At 40.8% G+C, this 26849-nt stretch overlaps 1 protein-coding gene across 1 annotated transcript in view; it reads right to left on the minus strand.

Annotated features, from left to right (window-relative positions):
* WASF3 (WAS protein family member 3) overlaps nt 1-22702 on the minus strand; it is a 126464-nt gene extending 103762 nt beyond the window's left edge. Inside the window, 1 exon segment of the mRNA XM_012810004.2 lies at nt 22631-22702. The gene's annotated coding sequence lies outside the window, so the exon portion shown is untranslated.
* Between the last annotated feature and the right edge of the window lie 4147 nt (nt 22703-26849).

A 26849-nucleotide genomic window follows, 5' to 3' on the forward strand; every position in this document is an offset into this window, starting at 1 on the left:
TCATCTGTGTTCCAGCAGAAACCACACTAGGCAAGAAAAAGCAATAGGAAGGCTAGGTGTGGTGGCTCACTCCTGTAATCCAAGCACCCAAGGAAGCTAAGGCTGGAGGACTGCTTGAGCTCAGGAGTTTGAGACCAGCCTGAGTAAGAGTGAGATCCTGCCTCTACCAAAAATAGAAAAAATTAGTCAGGTCTGGTGGCAGGTGCCTATAATCCCAGCAGCTCAGAAGGCTAAGGCAGTAGGATCACTTGAGCCCAGGAGTTTGAGGTTGAACCCAGAAGTTTGCAGTGAGCTATGATGATATCACTGTACTCTAGTCTGAAAAACAGAGTGAAACCCTGTCTCAAAAAAAGGCATCTGAAAGGAAGTGGCTTTGTTATGATGCCTGCTCAATCTCTAAAATCCTACAAAATGAAGCATATGTCTTTTTGATTTTTTTAGGGGACCAGGGGAGTACCATTTAAAAGTTAGGAGGTTAGGGCGGTACCTGTGGCTCAAAGGAGTAGGGCGCCAGCCCCATATACCGGAGGTGGCGGGTTCAAACTGAGCCCCGGCAAAAAAAATAAAAAATAAAACAGAAGTTAGGAGGTTAAGTAAACATTAGGCAAAAACTCTTATGGGGGGCCCAGGAACAGTGCATAGAGCCGAAACATTTTTCATGGAATTGAGTTTTCAGAACCTTTATTAGTGGGCCACGTCTTTGGTGAGGGCTTTCAGCTTCTACACTGCAAACATTTCTGGGCTACTTGAATAGCAACTATACTTCAGACACCTGTTACTATTTGCTGTGGCAATATGAGGAAAATGAAATGGTCTTAGGCAGCCTCCCGATCACAAATGCAAACTGCAGCAAAGCTGGAACGGCTCCAGAAGACAGTGAGGCTCTATGAATGAGAAGAGGACATGGTAGATGGAGGGTAACTTAAAGCTCAAACTCTGCAACAGAGTGTGTTCAGGGAAACTGTTACCAGAAAGTGTTCAAAGAAGTAACAATATAATCAAATCCATAATTTTAAAAGGTAATTTGGTAAAGGAATTTTCCATGAAAAACACCACCTAGCAGAAGAGAACTCCTGCTTGGGTTTCAGAAGCCCTGTGCTCTAGCTTCACCCCTACTTCGATCTAATTATGAACTAGTCTGTACCTTCAAGTACTCCCATTTTGAGCAAAACAAAATAATAATAAATACCAGAGGAAAAAGAGCCCTGTGCTAGAACTAGGAATTCTTGAACCCCTTGTCATGTGTGACCATGAGAAGCATTCTCACCCATTAAGAAAAGTAATTCCTTTTTTTTTTTTTTTTTTGATCTTTGTTGTCTCCTTTTGGAACTGGCTCCCTTTTGAACCAGATCACCTGAATAATAAGCTATCTTACACTGTTGCAAACATCACACATAGAGCACATAATTAAAGATACTTGACACTATAAATCATGACACAAACATACACACTTGTGAAAACTAATAACACGTTATCTCCACTAACTCTGTCCAAGCCACCGCACCATAGCTGTTACTATCTTTTCACTAAGATCCCGGACTTCAAATTACTACCTTAGCATTAATTTCTTTCTGTTCCTCTTTTAACATGCATGGAAGTGTCTGTCATCTTCCTTACTAATTATGTTCTCAAGGTATCTATCCCATAAAGGGGATGTTAATGGCGGAACAAGACATGTAGGTTGTTTTTGCCCTCTCTTCCAGAGTGTGTTCTGAACACACACACAGATCTGAGGCTTTCTTAGGGATTTTCTTGCTACAGCTGTTGTTCTTTACTCTGCTGGTTACTGGGCAATTTTCTATTCTTGGTACTGTACTCAGCACGTTATTTATTATTTACATTCTCTTACTTAAGTGTACTCCTTACAATAAGCCTCTGGGGTAAGCTTTCTTTTTTTAGATGATGAAATCAAGGGTCATAGAAGTTAGGAAATGTCCCCCAAACCACATGAGCTAATGAATACAATCAGCCAAGATTTGAACCCAAATCATCCTGGCCCCAATGTCCCTGGTCCTCACCAGGCTGCTATTCTGTCTCATCAGGTCTTATAGGTGGGCCTGAAACCTACAAAGAGGTGTAAGTCAAGTCACAAACCATCCACATATAATTGCATTTATGTATACATCCCACTGTGTTCAAAAATCAAGATAACATTTATTGGAAGAGCAAAAGAAAAAAGAAGAATAGAAGCATCAAATGAGCCAGAAATGAGATTGTTGCCAAGAGGCGTCCCTTTAGACGTGGCTTAAGGTGAACCACAAATTTGGCTCAAGAATTTCTACAGAGGAAGCTCATGGATTACAGGATTTAATTTCTACAAACCACAAATGTGCCAACAATTCAAAGAAAGTTCCTTTATTCCATTCCTTTACAAGCTGAAAATAATTTAACAAACATAGTTAAGTCCATACCTGCTACATCCTATGCCAAAGCAAAGGCAGAAGAATCACTATACAACGGTACTAAGTATTCCAAATGATACGCCTTCTGTTCTCATAATACTGAGATGGCAAATGATTACTGCCAAAGAAATAATCTCAAGTAGAAGTTAATTATTTTTCTTTTAAAGTCAATAGATTCTGATTGCCTTCCACTGATAACATATCCACTTAGGACCGCCTTCCCACCAAAGTTGTGTGAGTGTGTGTTTTGGAGACAGGGTCTCACTCCGTCTCCCCAGATACAGTGCAGTCGCAGGGCACTGTAGCTCATTGTTACCTCAAACTCCTGCACTCCAGCAATCTTCCTGACTGACCACACCTGGCTAATTTTTCTGTTTTATAGAGACAGAACTCGCTCAGCTTTAATAAAGTCTTTTTATTATTTCAGATTAATGTGAGGGTACACTTAGGTTGCAATGTTTGTGTCTGTTAGGAAGAGCCCCTATTACAGCGGCCTCCCACCCAGAAGGTACCTTTCCATCGTGCGCATTAAGTGGAAGCAGACCCGTCCTCCTCCCTCCATCTTGAATTGAGTTTTTCCTCTCATGTGGCGTTTATTATTTAATAAAGTTTTGACCAAAAGGCCAAACTGCTAAAAGGAAGTGTCTCTAGAACAAAAGTGGAAGTTTTCCCATTGATGTCTTTGGAGAAGAGGAAAAAATAAATAGACCAAAATGCTTTGGTCAACGCAAACCTTTCTGGATTTCTATTCATTCATCTACCAAAAAATGTGGTTCAAGTAAGTTAACTGCCCAGATTACTACTTCAGAAATCCTGTCAACATAAATTTAAATGAAATTTGCAAATCTTATTATTTATTTTGGCACTTTAATAGGGATAGTCAAATTAATCAAGTTCTATTCAATATAGGAAATCACAGTAAGAACTGCCTTCATTACCAGAGGTGCCTCTGTTTCTGTTTTCAGAAATACAGGCAACCTACAAATCATTTATACTTTGGAATGATTCAGTTTCACTTTTTTCTGAGCTCATTCATTCATTTCAGATGACCAAGCACAATCAGTACTCACACTAACCACTGGGAATGTCCTCTCCTAGTGGAAAAGAATAATCATGAGTCTATATTGTGTCAAATACCAGGTGGGGGGTATAGAGAGAATCATGTTTTTCTTTGTCAGAAATTCACTGAGACAAAAACATAGTAGTAAACTGGACAGGGTGACAATAACTATATCCGTGAAACAACCCAAAAAGTAAATGTCTCCTCAGTAAAGGAATGCTATTACTTTCAAACCTGTTTCCTATCTTTGGTACTTCAATTTAACATCTATCTGAAACCAGAATATTCATCCATATTCTATAGAATATTAAAATATGTGACTGTATTGATTTACTATTGAAAATGGTAAGCAGAAATAATTACTATAAATAATTTGCTTATGTTAACCACCACCTTTCCCTTCTTTAGCTTGGATATTTTACTTACTTTTATACTTTAATCTAGTTTCTATCTTCTTGTAATTTATGCCACCAAACTAGACAACTTGGATGAAAAGAAAAATCCCTAGAATATAAATTATTAACAACAAAACTGACTGAAAAGGAAGAAAAGCTGAATAAAGCCTGTAACAAGTTAAAAGACTAAATTAGTAATTAACAACCTTCTACTAGAATTAAAAGACAAGTCTGACAAAGTCACATGATACAAATCAATACGCACAAAGACACTGCAGTCAGTGACCACACAGGAGTGCCTTCATGCTGATCCGACAGCTCTGTAATCTGACGTGGGAACGGTCACATGAATGTGCACACACACAGCACAGAACACACAAATGAGTACATGTCAAAACCAGTGAAATCTGAATAAGGTCTGTAGATTGTACCAACATTAATTTGCTGTCTTGCTAGTATACTACAGGATGTAAGATGTTACCAGTGGGGGAAGCTGGGTAGAGTACACAGGACCTCTCTATATCATGTTTACACTTCCCATCAGTCTGTAATTGTTTCAAAATAAGTTATTTTAAAAATTAATTGCATTTCAACATACTATGAATAAATAATTAAAAAGAAATTAAGATACTCTTCTGCACATCTGGAAGCCACCATCATAACACCTTTTTTGAGGAAGCAAGTCCAAACATTACAGAAGCATGTGATGGATCAACTTTCAACTCTGCACCAGTAAGTCACCGAATGTGAGAATCACCATGTAACATTCCAGACTACCACAATTTCTGGGACCAGATCACAGACATCAATATTTTTGAAATTCCCCAGGAGACCCCTGAGCTATGAAATAATTCTCAAATTTATATAGTTCAAGACCCCCAAAATAGGAAAAAAAAAACAGAAAAGGAGGAATAAAGAGAAAACAAGAAAAAACAAAAAAAGACCATCACAGTGAGAATGAAGATTAAGTAAGATGTCTAAGGGAAAACACAAATAAAAATTTTATAAAGAGCACTGAGGAAAAGTAGAAAACAACCAAAAGTAACATAAAGTACTATGAAGAGTCAGAGAGAAAGTGACCAAAATAGAAATTAGGCAAAGATGTTCAAATGTTTCTATTATATAACTGGAAATACATTTACCTCCAAGATACAAGGTCAGACAATGAAGTTCACGAACTCATTCTAGTAAAGTACTTCATACCTCAGTGCTAAATATCACTACTGTCATCTTCAAAGTACTCCTGGTGGGGTACACCAACCCCAGCGCCTAGTCCACCCTTCAAAGCACTTTTTCTAGGTCTAATGGCCATTCCAGAAAAATAGTTGAAAAATTGCTTTGAAGGGTAGACTAGGTGCTGGCATTGGTGCATAGCTTCCGAAGGGGAGTACTTGAAAGGTGAATTTATTGATATTCACCAATGGGGTATATAGCACTTTTTCTAGGGTGAGTTCATGTACTTAATTGTCAGAACTTATATGCCAAAATCAATGAGGTATGCGGCACATTTTCTAGGATGAGTTTGTAAACTTAAGTGTCAGCTCTCAGCCTCATACATATATATACAAACTCAAGGTGGTGCCTACAGCTCAAGCAGCTAAGGCGCCAGCCACTTATGCCAGAGCTTAAGGGTTCAAATCCGGCCCAGGCCTGCCAAACAATGACAACTATAACCAAAAAATAGCCAGGTGTTGTGACAGACACCAGTAGTCCCAGCTACTCGGGAAGCTGAGGTAAGACAATCACTTAAGCCCAGGAGCCTGAAGTTGCTGTGAGTTGTGATGCCACAGGGCAATAGCTTGAGGCTCTGTCTCAAAAAAAAAAAACCCAAAAAACTCAAGAACAAGATATACCACATAAAAACACTGATACAGAATATTTTGGATGTATTCACCAATGCAATTAGACAAGAAAAAAAACAAAGGTACAGTGAAATAAAATCCCCCGTTGGCTGATGATATGATAGTAAACCTGGAAAACCCCAAGAATCAATGACAAAACAAACTCAAACAAAAGAATTCACCAAGGTAGCAGGATTATAAAATTAAACAAAAACTAACAGTCTTAACATACACAAAGAATAACCAGTTAAAATATGTAATAGAACAGAAAACCCCACTTACAAAAGCAACGGAAAAGATAAAATACTTAGGAATAAGCTTAATAACAGATGTTCAAAACCTGTACGAAGAAACCTATAAATTCATACACACCCGAAAAGGCACACAAAAGTTGACTGAAGTATCCCACTGTTCTTGGCTAAAATATAACATCATCATCAGGTTGCCAATTAACCCTAAAATGATTTATAAATATAATGCAATTCCAATAAATATTACATAGTTTTTTTAACAGAGCTAAACAAGTGGATAATAAAGTTCACATGGAAAACAAACCACAAAACAACTTACTAAACATTACATAGGAGGAACTATAAGGGAGAACTAGCCCTTAAAATTATTAAAGTCTTGTGATTAAAATTGTGGTTAACTCCACACGAACAGGCAGACCAGGAGAATAGAACAGAAAGCCCAAATATAGACCTCAGTGGGTACAGAAATTTAATATATTAATATAATAATGGTGGCACCTGAAATGACTGGGACAAAGATGAACTTGGTAAGTGATGTTAAAATTAAATCTATTCCTCACATATACCAGAATATACTCTTGTGTATAAGAAATCTAAATGTAGGCTTGGCGCCTGTGGCTCAAGTGGCTAAGGCACCAGCCACATACACCTAAGGTGACAGGTTCGAATCCAGCCTGGGCCTGCCAAGTAACAATGAGGGCTGCAACCAGAAAAAAAAAAAAGTAGCCGGGAGTTGTGGTGGGTGCCTGTGGTCCCAGCTACTTGGGAGGCTGAAGCAGGAGACTCGCTTGAGCCCAGGAGCTGGAGGTTGCTGTGAGCTGTGATGCCATAGCACTCTACCCAGGGGAACAGCTTGAGGCTCTGTCTCAAAAAAAAAAAAAAGAAATCTAAATGTAAAACTGAAAACTATTCAAGCACTTAAAAAAAAAAAAACACCAGTGAAGCCCTCTGTAACAATGTGTAGAGATAGGTTTTCTGACCTAGACTTGAAATCCAGCTCCAATAAAAGAAAAGTTTGATATATCTGACTACATAACAATAAAATCTTTTGCATGGGGAAAAAACACCATCAGGAAAGTCCAAAGACAAATTAGAAGAAAACCCTGTAACATACATCACATGTAAAGGGCTGTTATTTTGAACCAAAAAAAATGAAAAAAAATTTTTAAGAGACAGAGTATTGCTCTGTCACTTGGGCTAGAGTGCAGAGAGGCACAATCATAGTTCACTGCAGCCTCAAATTACTGGGTTCAAGTGATCCTCCTGCCTCAGCCTCCCACATAGCTGAGACTAGAGGCCCATGCAACCATCCCCAGCTAATTTTTTTTCACTTTTTATAGAGATGAGATCTCATTATATTGCCTGGGCTGGCCTCCAACTCCTGGCCTGAGGTCATCTACCTGAGCCAATCCTCCTGCCTCAGTCTCCCAAAGTGCTGGTGATATCGGAAAAGTGGCGCCCCAACCAGCTCAGCCAAGCAGGGACTAGGGGACCTGCCACCTCTGTCTTGGTGGCAGCAGCAGGCAAAGGAACAGGCAGGTTGGAGCAAGCGGGGGAGCTTTCCTCCCCCACCAGAGGCTCCAGTGGAGCGATGCTAGAGGATCTGCTGATCAGGGGAAAACACTGGTGATTCCTCCAGTGCATCCCTGATTGGTCCATTTTCAATCCTGCTCTATAAAATAGACCAATCACAGCTAAGCTCTCAGCTCACTGGATGACTACCCCTATATAAAACCCCTGAGCAGAGAGCCTAGCAGCAGACCATAGCAGATCGTACAAGAAGATAGAGCAGAAGAACAAGACTTCAGCAGACTGTTGCAGACCTCTGAGGAAGAAAGAGTGAGAGCTGTGGCACTTCTATTGATGATCCTCCTTTGCAAAGAGGCTTGGCTCTTTGTAAGAGCTGTAGCACTTCTACTGCTGATCCTGCTCTACAAAGAGGCTTGGCTCTTTGTAAGAGCTGTCTTCCTAAGAGCTGTAACACTTGCATCCTGCCCTGCAAGGAGGTTTGGCTCTTTGTAAGAGCTGTAAATAAAACCTCACTTACTGTTCATCCTATGGTCCCTCAACTCATTGATCGAATCGTCGAGACCAAGAGCCTGGAAATCCAGTGTTAAAAATCTGGTATCACTGGGATTACATGTATAAACCACAACACCCAACCCATAAAACTGAATGAAAAGGCCAGTACAATGACTCACACCTATAATCCTAGCACCCTAGAGTGTCGAGATCAGACCTAACCAAGAGCAAGACTCTATCTCTACTAAAAATAGAAAAACTAGCAGGGCATTGTGACAGCACCTGTAGTCCCAGTTTCTTGGGAGGCTGAGGCAAGAAGATTGCTCAAGCCCAAGAGTTTGAGATTGCTGTGAGCGATGACGTAATAGCACTCTACCCAGTACAACAAAGTGAGACTGTCTTGAAAAAAACTAAATGGAGAATAAAAATCCTACAGGAGAAAAATGGGCAATAGACAACTCTCAAAAATATAAAAATTCCCCTTAAACATAAGAAAGGATCTTCAACTTTAGCCATAAAAAAGGAAATGCAATTAAACTACACCAAGATTTTTCACCCATTAACTTGGCAAAAATTCAAAAGCTTGACAATATACTCTAATTGGCAAAGCTATAAAGAAACAGGAACTCACTGCTCATAGCAATATAAAATGGTGCCATCTCTATGGAGGGGAATTTGGCAGTATTTAACTAAATCACATCTGCATTTATCCTTCAACCCAGAATCAAACTCTGAAGACTTTATTCTCAAGTTAAACCTCTGCAATACAAAATTACATATGCAGGAGGTTACTCATGGCAACACTATCTGTACTGTAATTGCAAAATATTGAAAACTATAGAAACGACCTAAATGTCCAAACATAGAAGACCAGGTGATCAAAGTTATGTTATATTCAGGCTATGGGACAGCACTATGCAACTATAAAATTAAGTAGTAAGTAATGAGAAAGAGCTCTAGAAACTGATACAGAGTAATTCCTGGGTCTGTTTTTCTCTCTGGTGTTGAGAGAAAGGGAAACAGGGTTCAGTGGCTCACACCTGTAACCCCAGCATTTGAGAGAAGGGGAAATAAACAGATATATTCTCTTATCTTCATAAAAGAAACCAGAAAACAGTGAGGTTGATTATCTGTAAGGGGGAAGAAAAGCAGGGTCGAAGGGATGATTCAAGGAGCTGTACTTCTCTGACACTATACCTTTCGATATAGTTTTCACTTTGGGGAACATGTTAAAATATAAAGAAAACCAAACTGACAGGATGGGGAAGGGATTCTAAAACAAATAATACAGCTACAATTTAAATGAGTAACAAAACCATACTGAAGGGAAGAATCTGTCCATTTAACCTAACGTTAAAATTTATTAGCATTAATGTTCACAATAACTTGTGAAAAACCTTTAGGAAGCTTTGTGATATTCCTTATTTTCATTGCTGACACTGGTTATTTGTGCCTCCTGAGTTTTTTCTTTAATTGATTGATCTTACCAAATTTATTGATGTCATCAGTCTTTTCAAAAGAACTAACACTCTAGAAGTGCTCTGGACGTACCTGTTTTCTATGCTACCAATTTCTTCTTTTTTGATGTCTACCTATGTCTTCTGGGTTTAGTTTGCTGTTTTTTTCTAACTTCTTGATATAAATCCTCACTTCACTAAGTATTTTCAGTCTTTCTTCTTTCCTAATATAAAGCATATGCTATAAACTTTCCTGAGTATGACTTCAGCTGCACCCCACAAATGTATTTTCATATCAATGCTACTCAAAATCCTAAAATTTTCTAGTGCTCACTGTAACATGTATCTTCTTTGGTCATGGGTTATTTAGAAAAGATTTTCTGGTTACCTTTGCTATTGATTTTAGTTTAATTTAGAAAGCAACTGTTTGATTTCAATCTTCTATATTATATTAAAACTTGCTTTTGCCCCAATAAGTAAATGGCTTCAGTGCATGTCCAGTGTACTTGTAAAGAACATGTACACAGCGGTTAAGTACAATGTTTAGACATGGTAGGGCATGTTTATTAATTTAGTTGTTAATATCTTCTATATCCTTTGTTCTATCAGTTGCAGACAGTGCATTAAAAAAAATTCCCTCTATAATTGTGACTTTATTTGCTCTCCCTATTTCTTTGTAAATCTGTATCATCATCACTAGTATTCTTTCTGGATGATCTGGACATCCTTTTATAAAAAAAGTGAAAGGTGAACATTCTCCTCTACACTAATAAAAATAAAATGACAATATTTTTTCACCCAATTATTATCCAAAAATGGCTTACTATCTATCTCAAAATGTAAATCATTTTTACAGACATCCCCCAAAGTTTAATTGGGTCTCATCCAATAACTCCAGACAGAAAATCAATTTGTTTAATTAATCAGAAGTACATTTTGCAACTAATTCATACTACCAGGCACATGGGAAAAGTAGCAATGCTCTACAATACATTCCATACAAATTACTGAGACTTCTCTATAGCCTCACGATACTAACTTTTCCAAACCAAAATTACCTTGGTCCTGCTCTCTGGCAAAGACAGCAATCTCATCCCATCCTTCAGTGCCTGTGGCATTGTATCCCACTGAGCCCAGACTCTGCCTTTGGATCATTCCATCTTTCTCCCACAATGTTCCAGACCACAGTCAGCAGCACTGGCACATGACCCAAAAGCCACAACCAACTCTGCCATAGCAGAATCTTTGATGATCTGAGTACCTGTTCATGTGTTCAAATAGAGCTGAGGAAAATTCTTCCATGTAAGTAGTACTTCCAAGAATCTTGGAGCTCAGGTATAGAATCAGAGTCTTCAATAGCATTCTCCAAGTTCTCAGCCAGGTCCCAGTTTGGACCCGCCACTCCTCCCATACCACTCAGAGCACCTTCTGCTTCTCCATCAACAGCGGTCCACTAAAGTGATCTCTCTGCTACTACACTGTCAGCCCCTCAAGGACAGGATCCATCTGATTCATCCTGATAGCTACAGCACCTAGGAATGCCTAGGACATAAGCATCCTCCTTTGAAGCTTACCCTCAAATCTGTCCTCTACCCAGCAGCCCTAGTAACTCTTTAAAATTGAAGGAAAATCATTTCCCTGCTCAAAACCTTGGAACCTTACAAGGGCTTTTCACCTCAAATCTAAAATCTAAAGTTCATCCCAGTCTATGTGGCTCTACACACGTGGCCTTTTACTTTAACTATCACCACACCCCCCGCTCCAGGGACACTGCCCTCCGTGCTGCTCCACTGTATCCAGGGGTGCACCTGCTACTCTTCCCCTTCTCCAAGGCTCTTCCCCCAAATATCTGCCTGGCGGGCTCACTCTTTTACCTTCATTCACCCATCTACTTAAATGCCACCTCAGAGTGATACTCTGACCACCCTATCAAAAATGGCAGTGTTTGATACTCTCTCCTCACTTGCATTGTTCTCTTTATAGCTATTACTATTACATATATTTACATGTTGTTTGTTATTTTCTTCCCCTATGACAATATGAGCCCCATTTTAAAAAGGCAGAAAACACTCCGGTAGGCCAAGGCAGGTAGACTGCTTGAGCTCATGCATTTGGTAACAGCCTGAGCAAAAGCGAGATCCATCTCTACTAAAAATAGAAAAAACTGAGGCAAGAGGATCGTTTACGCCCAAGAGTTTGAGGTTGCTGTGAGTTCTGATGCCCTGGTACTCTACTCAGGGCAACAGCTTGAGACTCTGTCTCAAAAAAAAAAAAGCAGAAAATTTGTTGCCCAAAACAGGGGTTGGGAATTTTTGCTGTGAAGGGCCAAATAGTAATTATTTTATACTCTGCAGGTCAGGCAAGCTCTGTTGCCACTACTTTCCCCTACTTGGCTCTGCCTTGCACCACTAAAGCAGCCACAGACAATAAGTAAACGAACGGGCCTATGTTTCAATACAATTTTCTTTACAAAATCAGGCAAAAGGCCAAATGTGGCCCATGGCCTGAACTTTACCAACTCCTGGTCTAGAACAAGCCTGGTGTGCAATATATTAACTTTGAATGAATCAATCACTTCTTAGTCTCTAAAGCTACCTTTCATCGACAACATAAAATACTGGCACTCCAAGTTCATCAGAAGCAGTAACTTCAAACTATCTTCTATGCATCTTTCAACAAAAAATCCATTTGAGATCAATTACATTCCTGAATGGCTATCTGAATATGCAGTTTGTTCATTCTTACCACTAGAAAGTATATAAACCATGTTAGTTAGACCCTTTCTAGAACTGTTTATATTAAGTTATATTTTTATTTAATTTAAGGACATCATGATAATCAGCCTTAGAGCCACAGTTCTATGAGCTATGAGAATGCCACTGAGCACATCACCTACCACATCTTTCAGTGTAACCAATATAAAACCCCCAGGTGAGAAATCAGGGAACATGGTATGTTCTTCGTGAATGGTGGCAACTATAGCTCAAAGCTGAGGATGGCTGCCTTTCACTGCAGCCACCAGGATGCTCAGCCAAGTTCCCAGACAGCCTGGAGTAGAGACCAGCTTTGCCGCCAATACCCACACCCTCTTCTCCTGGGGTTCATAGCTATGCTTCCTACCTAAGGTAAGCGAGGCCTCTTCTGTGCTAGTGGGATGAGAAGTGATGTGTGCTGACCCATAAAAACCTCCCACAGGACTTGGCCCTATTCCCCACCTACCAGCTGAACTGAGTAGGTTTCCAGTTCCTACAGGAGGCTAAGTCACAAGGTGGAAAAAGCTGACTGCCTGAATATTTATGTGGAAGACCACCCCACAAGGTCACTGTCATGGGTTAGAAACAGATGTTTTGTGTGCTAAGTCACCAAAATCTTGCAGTTATTGAAGCTCTCATGTCTAACACTGACCACAGAGACTTAAACTTTACTGAAAGTACAGGTTTTATTGAACTGTCTTCCAGGCCATGGAAAAAATAATTAAAGGAAAAAAAACCCCAGAAAGTATAGGTTTTGCTGTTTTCATTTCTGATCCTTATAAACTTCTGATTCACTGTATTTAGCTTTACTATTATTAGTAATTCCTATAAGTTAATGGAAAGTGAGATAATCCTCCACTGTTTATATTCAATAAAATATATCTCAGACAATAAAAATATGGATAAAGAACATCCATTTAAACAAAAATCAACTGGCAACATTCATTTATACACAAGATGAACTAAGTTGTATCAGTACCCAAAAACAAAGAACGCTGAGTAAATACTAAAATGAAGAGCAATATACTTTGGATGGTTGATATATTTGTTTGGTTTCATTAGAAAATAAACAGCCTAGTAACCACAAATTTCTAAATTCTCGTCTGGCAAGAAAAAGTAAACATAGTTTAATGTAAAGTAGGTCTTCTAACCCTTCAGTGCCTAATCCCTATATAATTCCTTCAAATGATTTTCTGAAGTTTTGTAGTTTCCATAAATGTATTTAAGGAGGGGTATGGAGGGAACCGGACATGTCAGAAATGGAAGAAGTTTTTAATTAAGCCTATGCAATGCAACCAATAAACTGCAGAGAAGCTAAGAAAATTTTAATTACAGTTCAGGTATAAACTTCATTACACCTGATAAACCTTATAACCACTCTAAATTGCAGTGCCAACTTTTGAAAAGGAGTAACATTTTAATAACCTCCCTCACTGGGATATCTCAAATGAATAATTCACATTTTAGTGAAGCCTTGGGAAACAATGTTGTTTGCAATCTGTAATTAAAATATGAAGACATGTGACTGGAGAGTTGGAAGGTTTCTGTGTATTTCTAGTTTTTAGATCAAAAACCATGATAATTAACTCTAAAAATGTGCAAAAATGGAGACCAATACTGTGGAAAACCCAAAACAAAGATATGTTTTAAATTTTACAAGATTGGTTATTTTTAAAAATGTGTTTTTCTATTTATATTTAAAATGGACATGGGTCCTATTTTGGAAATTTACAACCTTCTCTCTCAAAACTAAGATCTTACTTTTGATGAGATGGAAACATAAGCATAAGCTGCATTCTCCATCACCTTTCTGGTTAATAGCATCCCTCAATATGGACTATACCTTCTGCCAGGGACCACGGAAAGCAATTTAAATCCATGAACCACCCCCCATAAACATTAATTCTAAACTAAGTATAGACTACAACCCAGCGAAGAGTTGCAAAGCCAGTTCAGAGCTGAAACCTGCCTAGGTAACATCCTAACACAGAATTACACCACAAATCAAGCAAAAACAAAAACAACCTCATCACATACATACTTTGAGGGGGCTAGAAAGTTAAGTATGATTATCAGTAGGGCAAAATGACCCAGACCAAATTCTAAAAATCACACAGTAGTGATAGTGTCCTGCTTTTTACACAATCATGCATCAAAACACATGACATTTTCAGTCAATATAAAAATATATGTTGAGTATCTACTACGTACAAAAAATGTACCATTTCATCCATTTGGCTAATAAAACATGGTCACAGAGCTTCTAGTTTGCAGTCAATCACACCCATGCTTTCGTAATGCAATATAATTTCACTGAGCTATTCATGTGCACAAAATGGATAACAGTTCTCAACAAGAGGACGCTATGAGACGAGCTAAAATGAAAGTGCCGCAGCATGGTAATAAAATCTTCAGCATGTATTGGAGCAACTACTAAAAATCCAATACAGCTTTCAACTACTAGAAACAAAAATACACAAAGACTAAAGATTACAAAGGCTGCAAAAGTATAGCCAATGGAAGACCCTGAGCATTATCACAGTAAACTAAGGTCAAGACCTAAATGAAAGGTGGGCACAGTGGTGGAACATTACTACAGGCCCTGCTACTTGGGAGCCTGAGGAAAGAGAATCATTTGAGCCCAGGAATTCAAGTCCATCCTGGGCAATATAGCAAGACTCTAATCTTTTTTTATTTCTTTTTGAGACAGTCTTAACTTTTGTCACCCTTGGTAGAGTGCCATGGCATTGTAGCTCACAGCAACCTCAAACTCTTGGGCTCAAGTGATCCTCTTGCCTCAGCCTCCCAAGTAGCTGAGGCTACAGGCGCCCACCACAATACCCAGCTAGTTTGAGAAATGGGGTCTCACTCTTGCTCAGGCTCATGCTTGAACTCATGAGCTCAAGCAATCCACTGCCTTGGCCTCCCAGAGTGCTAGGACTACAGGCATGAGCCACCACGCCCAGTCTCGCAAGATCCTATTCTTAAAAAAAGAAAACCTAGATGGGCTCGGCACCTGTACTGGGGCGGGTGGATTCGAACCTGGCCCAGGCCTGCCAAACAACAATGACAACCACAAGAAAAAATAGCCAGGCATTGTAGCAGACCCCTGTAGTCCCAGCTACTTGGGAGGTAGAGGCAAGAGAATCACTTAGGCCCAAGAGTTGGAGGTTACTGTGAGCTGTGATGCCATAACACTCTACCTAGGACAACATAGTGAGACTCTATCTGGAGGAAAAAAAAAAAAAAAACCTAGATTAAAGTCTAATAAATTTGACTACAGAGCTTGTTTCAGAGGTTATCTGACAAGCACTAGAACACACACACTGAACACTGATTATGTACAAAGCACTAGGCTCTCTGGTCCCTACCCACAAGGAGATTGTAAGCTAGTCAGCAAGAATATAAGCTTTCTGAAGACTGGAGCTTGGTGGCAGTGAATCACCAGTAACTAGAATAGTGTCTCAGACACAGTTGGCATGCCAACATTAGTGCACCAACTAAAAAGAAAAATCTGAAAGAAAAAAATTAAAATGCTAAAAAAGTTCAATAATATATAATATAATGGAAGATAGCTTTAGATCAATTTCAAGACCACTCCTCCAGCAGGTGAAAAGGCCTAGAGAAATTTCAATTTCAAAAAGTATAAAGCTGAGAAAACATCCCAACTGCTGAGTTCACAGCCAATGTCTGGAAGCTCTAGAAGACCTAAAAGATGAGAAGATACCCTGGGATGTTTGGGATGTTTAAAATTAAAGGGAGAAAAAAAAAAAGCAACAGAAGAAAAAAGCTAACTCCCAGAAAAACGGCATAGGTCCAAGAAAAAAGAAACAGAACAGGGTTAATGCCAAAGATTAAGAATGAAATCTGAGGCCAAGTGCGGTGGTTCAAGTCTATAATCCTAGCATTCTGGGAGACCAGGTAAGGTAGATCAGCTGACTCAGGAGTTCAAGACCAGCCTGGCAAAGCAAGAGGCCCATCTGTACCAAAAAATGGAACAACCAGCCTGGAGTCATGGCAGGCGCCTGTAGTTCCCAGCTACTAATGAGGCTGAGACAAGAGGATCTCTTGAGTCCAAGAGTTTGAGGTTGCTGTGAGCTATACCATCACAGCACTCTATCCCAGGGTGACTGAGTAGGACTCTTGTCTCTAAAAAAAAAAATCAAAACAAAATAAACAAACAAAAAAACAGTGAAATCTGAGTAGAGAAAATTCTTCTCATCTAAGACCACCTATTAAGATAGAGGAATAAGCTCTGATATAAGTAGCACTGAGGTAAGTAGCAGAGAAAGCACTGGCAGGCAAAAGTATTCAATAAGAACAGGACAGCACAGCCAGTTACAAAGACAGTATGACCTCAAAGATCACCAGACTTACGAAAAGGCAAGGCCAGGCTAAGAAGAACCTACTCTAAGAAAGACCAACCACCTCATGCTTTTCCCAGAATATCTTAATCTTCTTTTTAAAAAAAGTTTTAATAAAAGAAACTAAAAAACATTGCTTTAAAAAAATAGAAATTCTCTGCACCAATGCCCCTCTCTAGCAAATGCCATTCTCTTCTCTCCATAACCAGTTTTGGAAAGGACTAACTATCCTAACTGGCTCCCTCCTTTCTCCCCCCTCACTCTAGAGTCCCCAGCAATAATTCCTTTCACCAAAATTGTTAATAATACCCAGGGCTAACTCCAGTGGAAACTTTCAAACTATTATCTAGCTGGATCTTTCACCAATATCCTCTCTTGGTTCTTTCTTAGCATTTAAACATGCTTAAATTCCTCCATTTAAAAAACAGCAACAACAACAACAAAAGCTGCCCCCTTATCCCCTCCCTGTATTCACCCCTTGAGTGTTACACATCCCAAGACTCCACTTCCTGAATCCCACTCACTATTAAATCGATAGAAGCCGTCCCATGTATCACTAACACCTCCTGGCTGCCGAGAGCTCCCTCTCCACTGAGGTTCTCTTGGATACCCTGAACCCCAACCTTCTCAGTCCCAGTATTGGAACCTATTATCCTGCCTCTCTTTCAAACCCAAGAGTTCCGCAGATCTCATTCTCTATCCCTCCTTTTCTTACTCTCCTCTGATGGCCTCCAATAGTCAATACAGCACAGGCAAAGGCAGAGGTTCTGAAACTGTTCATGGCACCCTTGAGTAACAAAACTGTTAACAACATAAGTATTTATGTCCTAACAACTCAGCACCCATTTGAAAAAAGTACTTCTGTTGAGAGAGAAACAGTATTTTTATTTCATTCTTAACTAACCACAAGTATTTACTGCGGTTAAGTGTGCACTTGCTGAGCACTGCACCATTTCTCCCAAATCCTGGAGTCAGCCTAGACACTCCTCTCTCATCTCCTGTTCCGCACTGATAATCATGTGGGACAGCAACCACTGAACCCCTCTTTACAACTATGAGGTCACTGGAAGGAATGGAGTGCAATCTAGTCCTTTTCAATGCCTTGACCTAGAAGTTTCCACAGGGTTAGATGGATGTGAAGTACTGCTACACTTACCTGAACAATTTATAACATCCCCTGGACTCCCTGTGAGTTTTCTGTAGCATCTTGGCTGACAGTTTGCAAACCACCTGAACTATTTGAGGCAGCTAAAAAACCTTCAAATTGTATCTCTAGTCCAGACTTCTCCTGATATCCAGATCCTTAAAACAGCCCATCACACCCCACGGGCACCTACAACGACCCAGCCAAGTATAAGCTATCATCTTTTTCCAAAAAATAATGTTGTTGCCCTCATCTAAGGATGACATCCTCACCCAACTGTCCAGCCACAACCAGACATTGCCCTAAACACCTCCTTCTCCCAACCTGCACCACATACACACACACACACACACACACACACACAAAATAAACTATTGAGTCTCAGCACTTCTACCTCTCCAAATTTCCCTCCTTCAGCCTTCCCCTGCTAACCCATTCTCCAAAGTACAAATCTGACCAAGTCCTTCTTATGCTCAGAATTCTTCAATCATTTCCTATGTCCACAGAGGAGTCCAAAGGCCAAATAATGGGAATCACGAGGCCCCATGTGGCCTTGTGTTACTTCTCCTGCCTCACCTCTAGCCACTTCCCTGCCCTGGTGCTCTATCACTGAACTTCTGTTGTTTGTTTTCAGTTGCTCCAATGCACCATCTCCCTGACCAACTCCTTGTATACGCCCTCCTCAACCTAGACTTTGACTAATTCTGCTCATGCTATTTCCTTCAGGAGGTTTTTCTTAATCTCTATATAGTCCCTGAGCTGGGGTTTGTGGTCCTTCTCTGAGCTCCTGCAGCTGGCCCCATTCAGATCCCATATCATACATTGCATTGAACCTCAATAGCTAAAACGAAGAGGCGAACTGAAGAATAAGCTCATCAAGGACTGATTAAGACATCTGCCCTGTTTACCTCAGTATCTCCAACACGTATTATAAACTCTGAAGTGTACTGAATGGATAAAGCAAGTGAATGAATGGACTAGGTCATGCCTGTGAGGCTCCCAAGCCCCTCACTGGTTACTGACTCTATCACAGTACTTAACACACTGTACTGTAACTGTTTGTCCTAGTAGCTTATGAACATCTTAAAAGCTCTAGTCTCTTATTTTTGTAATTCCAGTGATTAAAATAGTGCCTGATACTTAGTTGACATTCACTCAATGGTTTCTGAGTACAAAAGGTTACTGAAGGAAATGTAGAAAGATACAGTCAATACCTCTGACAAAAAAGTAAGAATTAGGACAGCAATAAGAAGGGGTAAGGAAACTAAGACTTTTTACTTCATAAATCTCTGTATCAACATTAAATTTATCACAATGTGCATTATTGGTGTTACTGCCATAAAATAGTCCTGTCTTACCAGTGTAAATTAAGTCACGTGTGAAAAACTAGCCCAGAATGCATGACTGCCAGCAGCAGTTTGTTCCAAATGCCCAAGAGAAAAGCAAAATAAAAGCCTGACTTTAAAGAAGTAAACAGACCACTAAAGAAAAAGGACTGAGAAGTGGAGTAATTTAAGGTCTACACAGCTATGCAGAACCATTCCCCCAGGTATTCTGTGGGTAGTCTTCAAAGAAAGTTATTGGAACTCTAGAGACCATAAGTACTAGCCCACTAGCAGGGCAATTCTTTTAATATTTATAATATGCAATTACTTTATCAAAATATGCCAATAACAAAAGATTGTGTCACATGCAGGTTTCTATGGGAACTGTAACTTCTGAGGACACACTGACAATAGATAGGAGGCAAGGTTGACATGACCGCTCAGCAAGTTGTGTTCCGCCTTTGGTATCACAATTGTTTAAAACAGAGTAGCACATCACTGAGCATTATCATAAATTATTTTTTTTTGAGACAGAGTCTCACTATGTCGCCCTCAGTAGAGTGCTGTGGTGTTAAAGCTCACTGCAACCTCCAATTCTTGGACTTAAACTATTCTCTTGCCTCAGCCTCCCAAGCAGCTGGGACTACAGATGCCCGCCACAATGCCCAGCTATTTTTTTTGTTGCAGTTGTCGTTGGTGTTTAGCAGGCCTCGGCTGGGTTCAAACCTGCCTGCCTTGGTGTTACGTGGTCGGCAGCCTAGGTCATAAATTTTAAGCAGATAAAAGAATGCCAACTTTCAGAATGGGAGTATATATTTGCATGTTATGAATCTGACAAAGGGCTGACAACCAGAATCTACAGAGAACTCACACTAATCAACAATAGCAAACCATCTCATTTGTCATTGGGCAAGAGAATGAACAGAACCTTCTCCAAAGACTAATGAATAGTCAACAAACAGATGAGAAAATGTGCATTGTCCCTAATCATCAGAGAAATGCAAATCAAACCACTCTGAGATATTACCTCATCCTAGTGAGAACAGCCCACATCACAAAATCCTAAAACTGCAGATACTGGCATGAATGTGGAGAGAAGGGAACACTTTTTACTCCCTTGGTGGGATTGAGAATTAATACAGCCTTTCTGGAAAGAAGTATGGAGAATCCGCCAAGTGCTAAAAGTAGACCTTCCAGTTGATCCCTCAATCCTATTACTAGGTATCTACCAAGAAGAAAAAAATTCATTTTTCCATGAAGATATCTGCACTTGAATGTTAATCGCAGCTCAATTCACAATCTCTAAGATGTAGAAATAACCCAAAAGCCCATCAACCAATGAATGGATTAATAAACTGTAGGCTATGGATCACAGAATACTATTCAGCCATAAAAAAGATAGGAGACTTTTACATCTTTTGGATTTACGTGGATGGAGTTGAAGAACGTTCTTAGTAAAGTATCACAGGAACAGAAAAGCAAGTATCCAATGTACTCAATACTAACATGAAACCCATACATCAACAACTACAGGTCCACACAAGAGAAAAACACAATTAAATTCAAGTGCAGGGGCGGGAGGAGGGGGCTCAGTAAGCTCTCACCTAATGGGTGCAATGTGGAGATATGTGGCACATATCTCTATGTAGTGAGGGGCTCAAGTACAACCTGGACTTTACCTAATAGACACAAACAGTGTAACCTATTAGTTTGTACCTTCATATTAATATGAAAAAAAGAAAAAAGAATGTACCAATCCAGGCCCTTAAAAGTACTAAGAGTATTAGCTGCCTTAGATCATGGATATGCTATTACCCTCACCTAATCACTACATGTTGTATGTATAAAAACATTCTCTGTACCCATGAATATGTAAACTTATTTGTCAATTGAAAAATAAAATTTAAGAAAAAAGAGAATGCCATTAAGTAATTTCCTGTCAGCAACTAGAAGTGCAAAAACAATTTTTATCGAAAAATAGTTCTAGAATAAGCACAGATCAGAAAATATACTGTATAAAGTCAACCAAACTTTCCAACTGTTAGAAACATGAAATGACACAGCTTTTATAAATATCAATTAAGAAAATCTTCCAAAATGAAGAAAAATGAGTACTCCACTGACGTTACCAGAATACTGGGAGAGGGAGCTGAAGAGGACACAATGAGAAGTGCCTTTGGGAAAGGTCAAACCCAGCTTTCTTTTGCTTAACCTCGCAAGTAGATAAAAGAACTAGCTTTAAAGAATCAGTACATTGTTCAACTGCTAGAAAAGGAAAGCTGGGTAAAGCCTAGTAAGAAGCAGCAACCAACCTTCAATAGAATTTGCCCTAGAGGCAACAGAAAGATAAGTCAATTATAACACTTTGAACTTAGTTTGATCTAAAGCCAAGGCATTTTAAACAGTTTTAGACAAACCTAATTTTTATGAAGCAAAATATTTCAAATGAGTAGCCTCTCCCCTTACAAAACGTGGATTCCCAATTCTTAAAAGTTAAAATGTCATGCTCTACTATGCATTTGATTTAAAGAGCTACAAAGCAGAAAGAGGCTTTTATTTCCCGTGTTTGAAAAATGATGACTAAAAGTAAACCGTCAATTTAAAAACTAATCCCAACATGAGAAAGAATTCTTATTCCATCCAATAGCAGCTAGGAAAATGAGATACCCCTATTCATCCGTAAATCCATCACATAGTTTCTTAATAATTAAGAACTCTGCTTTCCACCATGGAACTATCCCAGCGGAGAAGCCAAACCAAGAAATCGCCATTGCCCGTAAAGCATCAGAAGTCGGAGGAAAAGAATTTCCACTCGCTGAAGACACCGCGCAGAGGCGGCGCGAGGGTCAAGCACCGCGGCCCCCGCCCGCCGCGCAAGGGAAAGTCTCCTGGGGAAGATGCATCCTGGCGGAGCGGCTCCAGGGCACGTAGCCCTTTCCTCTTGAGGGCTGCCCCGACCTCCTTTCCTGAGCTCGGAGAACCGAACCTGGGCCGGGAGCCACGCGGCCCCGCTGCCTCTGGGAGGAAGCGCCCGCACCCGCCACGCACGCGGTCACCGGGAAGGCGCAGCCAAGGGTGGAGAGGGCCCGACCCCTGGGCAGGGGACCGCGAGGGCTGGAGCAGCAGATGCCGGCGAGGGCGCTTAGAGCAGGAAGGATGCAAAGGTCCCCGACGCGGGGCGACGCGGGGCAGCCCGGGGCGTCGTGCGTGGGGCTCAAGCAGAGGCCCCGGCGCCAACTGCGGCCAGCAGGGCGGGCTGCTTCCCCGCGTCCTGGGAACGCTCACTGGACAGCGAGGGAGCTGCAGGGCCCGGACCCTCGAGGGAGGGAAGGGCCGCCGGGTCGAGATGCGACGGCGGGAAGCCCCGGGCCGCGCGGACGCTGGACAGAAGGATGCAGCCGGCTACAGGGCCAGGCGCGGGGTGGCGCCGCGGCCCGCAGTGGGCCCGGCCGCCCCGCCGGAGCGCGCGCAACGCGATGCAGCAACTTCACTTGGCCGCGGGGCCGCGGGGGACCCGGCCCGCGCTCGCCCCTCCCCCGGCAACCACCCGGCCCGGAGCTGAGCAGGGAAGGTTATCTTAGACCGGGAAGCCAGGCTGGTCGCAGCCCGCACTCACCGGTCCGCGGTCCCGCTGCTGGCGCCAGGGCTGTGCTCCGACCTCCATGGTCCCGCCGCGCCGGGGCGGCCCGGCGCTCCCGTTCGCACCACACCGCACGCAGCGGCGCGAGCGACGCCGCCTCCGGCCGGGCTACGGCCGCGGCCACGCCCCCTCCCGGCGGGGGGCCCGGCCGGAGCAGGAGGGGGACTCAGCTCTGGCTCCACCAACCAGGGCCCACTCACGGGGCCGCTCCACCAGGATTGGCGAGCCCTTGGACCAATGGAGAGCCGGCAGGAGTGCAGAGCGCCGGCGCCGAGGGGCGGAGGATTACGGAGGAGGCGGCTCTCACCCTTCGTCCTCCGCCCTCCGCCAGGGGGAGGCTCCGTCCGGCTGAGTCCCCTCCAGTTCCAAGAGGTGGTATACTCGGGACAAGGGGGCCTTTCTATCATCTCTGGTTGCTAGGTACCCACAGGAGTGTCTTTGGATTTCCACCTATACGCTAATCTCACCTGGTTTGGGGGCTCCTGGAAACAGAGGTCTGTCTACCTGTAAGGTGCTGGATGTCCTTTGGAGTTGAGGCTGCAGGCAACCCTGAGAGGATTATAGCCCTGTCATCAGTTAGTTTTATGCCCTGGTCAAATCCCTTAACATTCTGCCTTTAAGTCTTCCGGTCTTCTCCCTCCACAGATTCTTCCTCCCTTTTTATTAATCTTATCCAATTTCTTTCCACCCTAGATGTAAAAATATCTACAATATCTATTAAACATGAGAAATCCCTAAAACTACCAGCCCAAGCCTTGGCACAGTGGAACATAGCCCGTTGCTGCCGAATTGACTGAGACGTAAACAAACTAAAGAAAAAGAAAAGAAGTGAGGAGGAAAGGAAAGGACTAGAAAAAACAGGAAAGCCAAATATTTCTACTAGGTGTCCCTTAGGAAAGAGTTTAAAAACAATGAATGGAAATGTTATCTTTATTTACTTGCATGCCTTTATTCGTTTTGATTTACAAATAAGATAAAATAGAAAGGTATAGAAAAAAATTCAATTCCCAGTGAAGAGTGGAAGAAAAACTGATTCAAGTTGGTTCACTTTTGCCTTTACAAATGTGTGAGGATGATCAACATCTGTTTTAGTTACAGCAATTAAAAGTTGGGGAAAATAAATAGTTGATAATTTTACCAAAGTTTGCAGCACCGGCAATGCAGTGGAAAAACTATGCACTCCTCTTCATAAAATGTCTAATCTATTACCCTACATTACTTTCAAAGGAAAGATTTTAAAGGCTCTATTTTAAGATGACTCACATGGGTCATTATGAAGGCTTTGAAATACAGAAAAATCAAGAAAAAGAAAATCCACGGGAAAAGAAACAAATGAAGCCCTCCTAGCAACACTTATAAACCCAGCAAGTTGAAACTTGCACAGGTAAATCATAAAGAACACGGTTGTGGACTGTGTTTCTTGGAAGTTAAATAATGGACCTTAACCCAATCTGTCTCAAAACTTTAATAGTGACCTATGTGTATTCAGTTTTGTTATCATGCCAACATAAAATATTCTAGTAATTAATAAGGTAAAAAGGATGTTAGTGAATGATTCCAATATCCCAGTATTTGGTACATATTGATACTAGAGTGATAAACTTGTGCTGAGTTCAATGCTAAACTGACATACAAATTAAAATGACTTTCATCTTCTCTTACCCAGGGGAGTATATCTATATTTAGATCATTAATTTAGAACTCAAAATATGAAGGTATAGAAATCCAGAGTGTGTGTGCAAGGTTGCTACCACATTTCCTTAGCTGCTCCATCTGCAAAGACCTCTGCTTTGTATGAACTGCTACTACGCTTAGTTTGGACCCATTATTAGCCCTTAGTCACATTGTCCTAAAGTGTTCAGGTTTGTTTCATATGGGTCAATCTTATCTCTGCAATTAGATCGTCATTTCCATGAGGATAAGATCCTGATTTAGTACACCTCTTTCCCTTCCTCAGAATGCCTCATCCAGTGCAGGACATGTAGCAAATATAACTCTACCCTTAGTACCATGTCCATAATAAAAAGAAATCATATGAAATATAGTGCTTCTGTGACCCAGTCTTTTAAATAAAAATTTCTCAGTCTTGTTAGGAGACTAATACCCACCAGTAATAACACTCACCCTTAAAGAGTAAAAACTGTTGCTGAATCAGGGAGTGAATAGGTTACCTGTAACAGAATCTTGACTGGAGTGCTTATCAAATAGGAGCACTTCTTACCACAAAACAGTAAGTCTAGAGACGGCTCTGGGACCTTTGTAATTCCACAGCGTCATTATGTCCAAGGCTCCTTTTAGCCATTGGTTTTACTGTCCTTGTTGTGTGACCTTTGCCATCATCCTCACAAGATGGCTGCTTCCCATTAGGCATTGCGTCACATTCAAGAAAACGGGGAGGGGTGGTAAAGGGTCAAAGTCAAAGAGGTACATGCCAATTGAGTCTACATCTTTCTAGGAAGCCCTAACCAGAAACTTCTGCTTGCTTCTTATGGGCTAGAGCCAGGGGTCCTCAAACTTTTTAAACAGGGGGCCAGTTCACTGTCCCTCAGACCGTTGGGGGGCTGGACTACAGGCCCTGGGACAAGTCAGCTGCTAAGCAGGACAGGTAGCAGCGGCAAAGACACCTGGCGGACAGATAAATGTCCTCAGTGGGCTGCGGGCCCAAGTTTAAGGATGCCTGGGCTACACGTATGTCACAGGAGTCTGAAATACTAAGCATTTTAAACTGAGACTTTGTATGGAACAATGTTAGGGTTGTGTTAGTAAAGGAGTAAGGGAGTACAATACCTGCCAGAACTGCATATTAAATGAAATTCACACTGAGACCTTACTCTACTTATTCATGAGAAGATCCACTTTATAAAAAATGAAAAAGCCACTCAAATCTCAATAAAACACAAAGAACCCAGTTTTAAATTGAGCAAATGATCTAAACAGACACCTCACCAAAGTAGAGATGGCAATATACAGATGGCCAAAAGCATACGCTCAATAATGTGTGTCGTTAGGGAATCACAACTTAAAACAGCAATGAAATACCATGACATACCTACTAGGATGGCTAAAATATAACAAACTAACAAAAACTGACAATACCAAATGCTGGCAAGCTTACAGAGCAGAGGGAATGCTCATTTTATTGCTGGTGGGAATGCAAACTGGTTTAGCCCCTTTGGAAGACAGTTAGCTATTACAAAGCTAAGCATAATCTTACCATACAATCCAGCAATCACACTCTTATGTATTTAGTCAATTGAATTGAAAACTTCTGTCCACACAAAAACTTATACCCAAATGTTTATTCATAATCAACAAACATAGGAAGAAACAAAGATGTCCTTCAGTAGTTGAATGGATAAACAAATTGTGGTACATCCATACAATGGAATGTTATTCCGTGAATAAAAAGAAATGAGCTATCAAGCCACAAAAATGCATGAGGGAACCTTAAATACATACAATCAAATGAGAGCTACATATTATATGATTCCAAGTATATGACATTTTGGAAAAGGTAAAAATACGGACACAGTAAAAAGATCAGTAGTTGCTAAGGGTTAGGAGACGGAAAGAAGGAAGGATAAACAGGTGAAGGCCAGGATTTTTAGGGCAGGGAAAACTACTCTGCAGAGTTCTGTAATGGTGGATACACATCAGACATTTGCACAACACAAAGAATAATCCCTAATTTAAGCTGTGGATTTTAGTTAATAAAAATGCATCCATATTAGTTCATTAATTATAACAAATGTACCATATTAATGCAAGGTGGTAATAAAAGGGGAAATAGTAAAGAGGGTAGTCAATGTATGGAAGTCAGTGTTCTGTCTCCTCGCTTATTCTATAAATACAAAACTACTAAAAATTAAAATCTCTTAGTTGTTTGCCAAAAAACCACAAACCAGTAGGAACCATAATTAACATGCAAAGAGAAAATGTCCTTTTTTGTTTTTATTAAGAGAGAGCACCTTGCTGTGTTTATGGACTTCTTTGCAGTCACAAATTCCATTGCCCTTCAACTATTCTTGAATCTTTGTTAAAAGGTTCTTCGGGGGAGGGAGAGGGATTCGAGGGTTCACTTCTGTGGTTCATCTTGTAAGGGTACAAGTGAATCTTTCTATGAGTAGAATATGAATGTTTTGACATAATAACTAAGAAAGTTACATGAAGGCTATGTTAACCAGTTTGATGGAAG

This window comes from Otolemur garnettii, unplaced genomic scaffold, assembly GCF_000181295.1.
Source record: "Otolemur garnettii isolate 467f Iridium unplaced genomic scaffold, OtoGar3 scaffold00120, whole genome shotgun sequence".
Taxonomy (NCBI): domain Eukaryota; kingdom Metazoa; phylum Chordata; class Mammalia; order Primates; family Galagidae; genus Otolemur; species Otolemur garnettii.